The sequence below is a fragment of the Pongo pygmaeus genome, chromosome 1, assembly GCF_028885625.2.
Source record: "Pongo pygmaeus isolate AG05252 chromosome 1, NHGRI_mPonPyg2-v2.0_pri, whole genome shotgun sequence".
Taxonomy (NCBI): Eukaryota; Metazoa; Chordata; class Mammalia; order Primates; family Hominidae; genus Pongo; species Pongo pygmaeus.
The window spans coordinates 162,628,071-162,634,935 of NC_072373.2; the positions used below are offsets into that span (position 1 = coordinate 162,628,071).

The 6,865-nt window shown below is 39.8% G+C and overlaps 1 pseudogene; it reads left to right on the plus strand.

Annotated features, from left to right (window-relative positions):
- Positions 1-232: 232 nt before the first annotated feature.
- LOC129044130 (heterogeneous nuclear ribonucleoproteins C1/C2-like) lies at positions 233-1,353 on the plus strand (annotated as a pseudogene).
- Positions 1,354-6,865: the final 5,512 nt, after the last annotated feature.

Genomic DNA, 6,865 nt, shown 5'->3' on the forward strand with positions numbered 1-6,865 from the left:
GAGTTTGAGAAAGCAAAAGTAGCCTAGTAGATTAAAAAATGAAAAGCCGGGGGCGGGGTGGGGGGGGCATTATCCTAAAAAATGGACATTGTCTACCCTAAAACCCAGTAATTTCACTCATGGTATATAACCTAGATAAATTCTTAAATATGCCCACTAGGAGACATATATAAAATACTCCTAATAGCACTAATCTTTGTTCGTGATAGCACAAAATTAAAATAATCCGAACATGGACAAAAGAAAGGATAAGTAAGTTTTGGTGTATTCGCACAATGGAAGATTATACAGCAGCAAAATGAATGAATTGTAGTTAGACCAATGAAGATGAATTTTATAAGTAAACTTTGAGATGAATACTGAGTGGTTGTGACCACGTTGTTGACCTCAAGCAGCAGTTGGCTTCTCCACATGGAACCCTGGAGTTGGAGACACAGAATCTCCCTTCCCACTCCTGTTTTTGGCTTTGTGAGAAACCTTCCCATCAAACATAACGGCTAGCAATGTTATCAACAAGTCAAATCCTCACTCCATGAACCCCAGAGTATTCATTGGGAATCTCAACACTCTTGTGGTCAAGAAGTCTGATGTGGAAGCAATCTTTTCAAAGTATGGCAAAACTGGGTGGCTCTGTTCATAAGGGCTTTGCCTCTGTTCACTGTGTTCATGAGAGAAATACCCAGCCTACTGTGGCAGGAGGGGATGGCAGAATGATTGCCGGCCAAGTTTTAGATACCAATCTGGCTGCAGAGCTGAAAGTGAACTGAGGAAAAGCCGGCATGAGATGATCTGCAGCGGAGATGTATGGCTCCTCTTTTGACTTGGTCTGTGACTTTCAATGGGATTATTATGACAGGACGCATAGTGATCCAGCACATGCTTCTCCTCCTCCTCCTAGTGCTTGGGCTGTAGTACCCTCAAAACGCCAGCATGTATCAGGAAACACCTCACAAAGGGGCAAAAGTGTCTTCAATTCCAAGAGTGGGCAGTGGGGATCTTCCGAATTGAAAGGAGATGACCTTCAGGCCATAAGAAGGAATTGACCCAGATAAAACAAAAAATGGATTCTCTACTGGAAAATCTGGAGAAATTTGAAATGGAGGAGAGCCTACAAGGAGTAGTGTTAAAGAATGTGAAGTCAGATGACGGGCAGAGCAGCAGCTCCGTGAAGTAAGATGAGACTAATGTGAAGATGGAATCTGAGGGGCTGCAGATGACTCTGCTGAGGAGAAGGACCTGCTGGATGACGATGATACTGAATGTGGGGATGACCAACTGGAGATAATCAAGGATGATGAAAAAGAGGCTGAGAGAGGGGAGGATGACAGAGACAGTGCCAATGGCGGGAATGACTTTTTTTTTTTTTTTTTTTGAGACAGTCTTGTTCTGTCACCCAGGTTGGAGTGCAGTGGTACAATCTCAGCTCACTGCAAGCTCTGCCTCCCAGGTTCAAGCAATTCTCCTGCCTTAGCCTCCCAAGTAGCTGGGATTACAGATGTGTGCCACCACACCCAGCTAATTTTTGTATTTTTTTTAGTAGAGACGGGGTTTTGCCATGTTGGCCAGGTTGGTCTCGAACTCCTGACCTCAGGTGATCCACCCACCTTGGCCTTCCAAAGTGCTGGATTACAGGTGCGAGCCACCACATCCGGCTGAGAACGACTCTTAAGCACATGATGGGGTTTAGAATTCCTATCCCATTATTTCTTTACCTAGGTGGCTGTCTAAGATCAAATTCCTCACCTGATCCTCTCCCCTGGTATCTTAAGCACATGCTCACTGTTCTCCCCTTCCTTGTCCTTACCATGTTCATTAATTCATATTGCTCTGAGCCTAGTCTCATTATCACTTCCTTTGAGGCTCCTAGTAGTTTTGTTAAGTCTTACCGTGTAATTTTTGCTTTTAATTTCGATACCTCTTTGTGACATCGATTAAAAGGATGTATGGTTTTTATCAACTGTCTCTAAAATAATCTCTTGTTATGCAGGAGAACAGTTTTTTTCATTCATACATGAGTTCAGTAGTTGCTTCCCTAACTGCAAAGGAAATCTCATTTAGTTCGGTAGCACTGGAGGGCAGCTTTGAGTTGGAAGTATGTGGGTTATACCCACATAAGTATGCTGTGTGGGGCAGTGCAGCACAAATGTAACAGTGTATTTTTGTGAATGAGAGTTGGCATGTCAAATGCATCCTCTAAAAAAAAATCAGTGTAATAGTCTTAAGATAGTTTTCTAAAGTTGATACTATGGGTTATTTTTGTGAACAGCCTGATGTTTGAGGCCTTTTCCCCACAAAATAAACAAGCCCTTATTAAAGGAGAAACTTGTAGAAAAATAAATAAATAGTACTTTGAATGGAGAAAAAATTACCAAAAAACAACCCCAACTTACAGTATTATTTACTGTGCATTTAAAATAATCTTAAAATACCCCAAATTTAAAAATATTATAAAAGCATTTTTAGAAAACAAAAGAACTGAAACTCCTGCTTCTGGCCAACATGTTAGAACAGAGAGCAAATTTACTCTTCTGCCTCAACAACTCGATAGCTGGAAAAATACATGAAACAATGGTTTTTGGAAATTGGACAATAGGCAGAGCAGGACTGTAGTGTGTGAGTGAAGGAAAACAAACCAGGTGAGCCCTGTAATTGCACCAGCTTACCCCCTGAAGGGAGTTTTCAGGCAGTAGCACTGAAAAACTGAACCCCAAACAAAATCCAGTAGTGATGAAGAAAGCAGATTGGTGTTAGGGGAGAACAAGGCAGCCACAATTTACAGAGCAGAGTAGTGTAGAGGAGGGAGCTATACAGGAGAGCTCTGGGGATCTGCAGAATGATCTATTTAACCCATTTATACCTGAGGTTGCAATTTTTTTGTATTTGAAAAATCAGACCTTGGTGATGACATTGAGCAGTGGGATATAAATAACTCCCACATGCTTAGCGTTCCATTAATGGAACACTAGGCGTAAATGGGAGTGAGAGAGAATTAACCTGAGGTCAGGGAAAGACCTACCAGAAGGGAGTAGGCAGAACAATTCCTGGATCTCATATAGGACTGAGAAATGTTCTTGCTTCCACAAGTCAGAGTGAACAGGTCTCATGATATATGGAGCATCAGTAGGAAACTAAGAAGTAAAACATCTTAATAGTCAGCATAAAACCTTTCTAGAGGCTGCTGTGTACCCAAAACCACAAAGCTTAAAAGCAAGCTCAAAAGGATCCAACTGTTATCCAAATAATTGCATACCAGAAAAAAGTACAACATTATTAAAAGAATACAAGAAAATCTAGCCACCAGCAACATAAATTCACAATGCCCAGTGTCTGAGAAAAAAATAAACAACCATGAGCATGCAAAGAAGCAGTAAAATAATATCCCAAAACATAGACAAAAACCAATCCTTAGAAACTGATGCAAAAATGATATCAATGATGAAACTAGTGCATAAGAATATTAAAACAACTCCATATATTCAAAAGGTAGAAGAAAATATAGCCATAATGAGAAGAGAATTTGAAAATGTGAAAAAGACCCAACTGGAACTTCTAGAGATTATCCAAAGTAAGAAATTCACTGGGCAAGATTTGTGTCTTTGAATTTAAAGCACATCTCAAGTAAAAACCAAATATTGAATCTTGCTTTTTTATCCAGTCTGACAATACCTGACTTTTGATTAGAATATTTAGTACATCCACACTAAATATAACCATCAAGTGCTAGAAAAGTTAGGCCATTTTGCTGTTTTTCTATTCATCTCATCCGTTTGTTCTTGTTGCTCCTATGTTCCTCCTTTACTCTTTTTTGTGCTAAAAATTTATTTATTTAATTTTAAGTTCTAGGGTACACATGTAGGACGTGCAGGCTTGTTACATAGGTAAACATGTGCCATGGTGGTGTGCTGCACCTATTAACCCATCACCTAAGTATTAAGCCCAGCATGCATTAGCTATTTTTCTTAATGCTCTCCCTCCCCCCACTGCACCCTCCAACAGGCTCAGTGTGTGTTGTTCCCCTCCCTGTGTGCACGTGTATGTTCATTGCAACACTATTCACAATAACAAAGACATGATATCAATCCAAATGCCCATCAATGACAGACTGGATAAAGAAAATGTAGTACATATATACCATGGAATACTATGCAGCCATGAAAAGGATTGAGATCATGTCCTTTGCAGGGACATGGATGGAGCCGGAAGCCATTATCCTCAGCAAATTCACACAGCAACAGAAAACCAAACACACCACATGTTCTCACTTATAGTGGGAGCTGAATAATGAAAAATTTATTCTTTTATTATAATTCCTCTTCTGACTTGATAGCTATATTTATTTGCTTTATTTTTTAGTAATTCCTCTAAAAACACCGTATGAGACTGGGTGTGGTAGCATGCACCTGTAGTCCTAGCTACTTGGAAGGTTGAAGTGGGAGGATGGTTTAAGCCCAGAAATTTGGGGCTGCAGTGTGCTATGCTGATCAGGTGTCTGCACTAAGCTTGGCATCAATATGGTAACTTCCTGGAAGGAGAGAACCACCAGGTTATCTAAGGATGGATGAATCAGCCCAAGTTGAAAATAGAGCAAGTCAAAGTTCTGATGCTGATTAATAGCAGGATTGCGCCTGTAAATAGCCATCGCACTCCAGCCTGGGCAACATAGTGATAGCCAATCTATAATAAAGATAAAAAGATAGGCCGGGCACAGTGGCTCACGCCTGTAATCCTAGGACTTTGGGAGGCTGAGGCAGGCGGCTCACGAGGTCAGGAGATCGAGACCATCCTGGCCAACATGGTGAAACCTCGTCTCTACTAAATTACAAAAAATTAGCTGGGTGTGGTGGTGTGCACCTGTAGTCCCAGCTACTAGGGAGGCTGAGGCAGGGGAACTGCTTGAACCCGGGAGATGGAGGTTGCAGTGAGCTGAGATCACGCCACTGCACTCCAGCCTGGGGACAGAGCAAGACTCTGTCTGAAAAAAAAAAAAAGTGCTCCTCAACTGATATACTCAGATGGCAGAAAGTGAAAGTCTTACTGGCTTGAGGTGTCTGAGCATAGCCTCCACCCAACATACTGGCTTACCAATAACCTATGCTGGTGCAGGGGAAAGCCTAAGGAGCCCTCAATCACTTCTTCTCCAAGGAGAAAACAAAAAATTAAAAACTGAGCAGAGACATCAATGGCTGCACACTCTGGGAGAGTTTTGCTCTTGTTGCCCAGGCTGGAGTGCGACGGCTCACCGCAACCTCCGCCTCCTGGGTTCAAGCAATTCACCTGCCTTAGCCTCCTGAGTAGCTGGGATTACAGGCATGCACCATCATGCCTGGCTAATTTTGTATTTTTAGTAGAGACGGGGTTTCTCCATGTTGGTCAGGGGGGTCTCGAACTCCTGACCTCAGGTGATCCACCTGCCTCGGCCTCCCAAAGTGCTGGGATTATAGGCGTGAGCCACTGCACCCAGCTGAGGAGCATATTTAAAGGTACAGCAGATTTTCAAGTCTCTTCAGACTTTTAACTTTAACTGGGCTCTTTGGGATGCACACATAGCTTAGCATTTATCCAGAAATATGTGGAGATTTTATTATATCAGCCTTTCTATGGCTCTCTCAGGTCTATTAATACAATTCTTCCATATTAGCTGTTCTGCCGCCCTTCTCAAACCAAGACAACCACCTCCAGCCATTAAAACTGTAGGTTCTTGCTATTCAACACGGATGTTTGCATAGGGATGCCTCCTGTGCCCTGTCCAGAACAAGGAAGGCCACAAACTCAGTCTTCTTATTTGGTGTGGTGAAATTTTCATGAGTAAAACTTCTAAAATTGTTACTTGACTTTGGTCATTTACCAGTGCTCCAAAATGGTTGTTGTTAATAATTTTGTCCAGTTTTATACTTGTTTGCTGTGGAAAGAAACTTCTCTACCTCTTCTCCATGCCACCATTATAGAAAGTAGAGTCTCCAAGCAGAATTTTTTTTTTTTGGTAGAAATTGACAAGCTTGTTCAGATGGAAATACAAAGGACCTAAAATAGCCAAATAATTTTGAAAAAGTAAAACAAACTTACTCTACATGACTCCAAGACTTACTCTACAAATGTTATGGTATTGCCATAAAGAAACACATAAAGATTAACTGAAAAGAGTAGAGATGCAGAAATGGGCCCAATTATATATGGTCAATTGATTTTTGATATAAGTGACAAGGTATTTATTTCAATGTGGAAATAATTTTTCCAAAAAATAGTGTTAAAGCAATAGGCTCTTAACTTACCCCATACACAAAAATTCACTTGAAATGCATCATAGACCTAAATATAAAAGCTAAAACTATTAAACTTATAGGAAAAACAATTTAGCAGATTGCTGCAATAACTTTGAAGTAGGCAAAGATTTTTAAGATGAGATACAAAAAGCCATAAAAGAAAAAAAATTGATAACACTTAAAAATGCTTAAAAATAATATTTTAAAATTTTAAAACACTTGTTCTTTGAAAGACATTGTTAAGAAAATAGAAAGGCAAACCACAGACTGGGAGAAAACTTTGCAAAACAAATATTTGATAAAAGACTTATATCTAGAATATATAAAGAACTCTTACAACTTAAGAAGACAAAAATCTAATTTTAAAAATGAGCAAAAGATATGAAAAGATACTTTATCAAAGAAAATACATGGATGACAAACACATAAAAAGATGTTCAACATTATTAGTTAGTAGAGCAATGCACATAAAAAGATGTTCAACATTATTAGTTAGTAGAGCAATGCAAATTAAAACCACAATGAAATATCACTATATAGTAACTAGGATGGCTAAAGTTAAAAAAAAAAAGAAAACTAATCATACCAAATGTTGATGAGGAGCA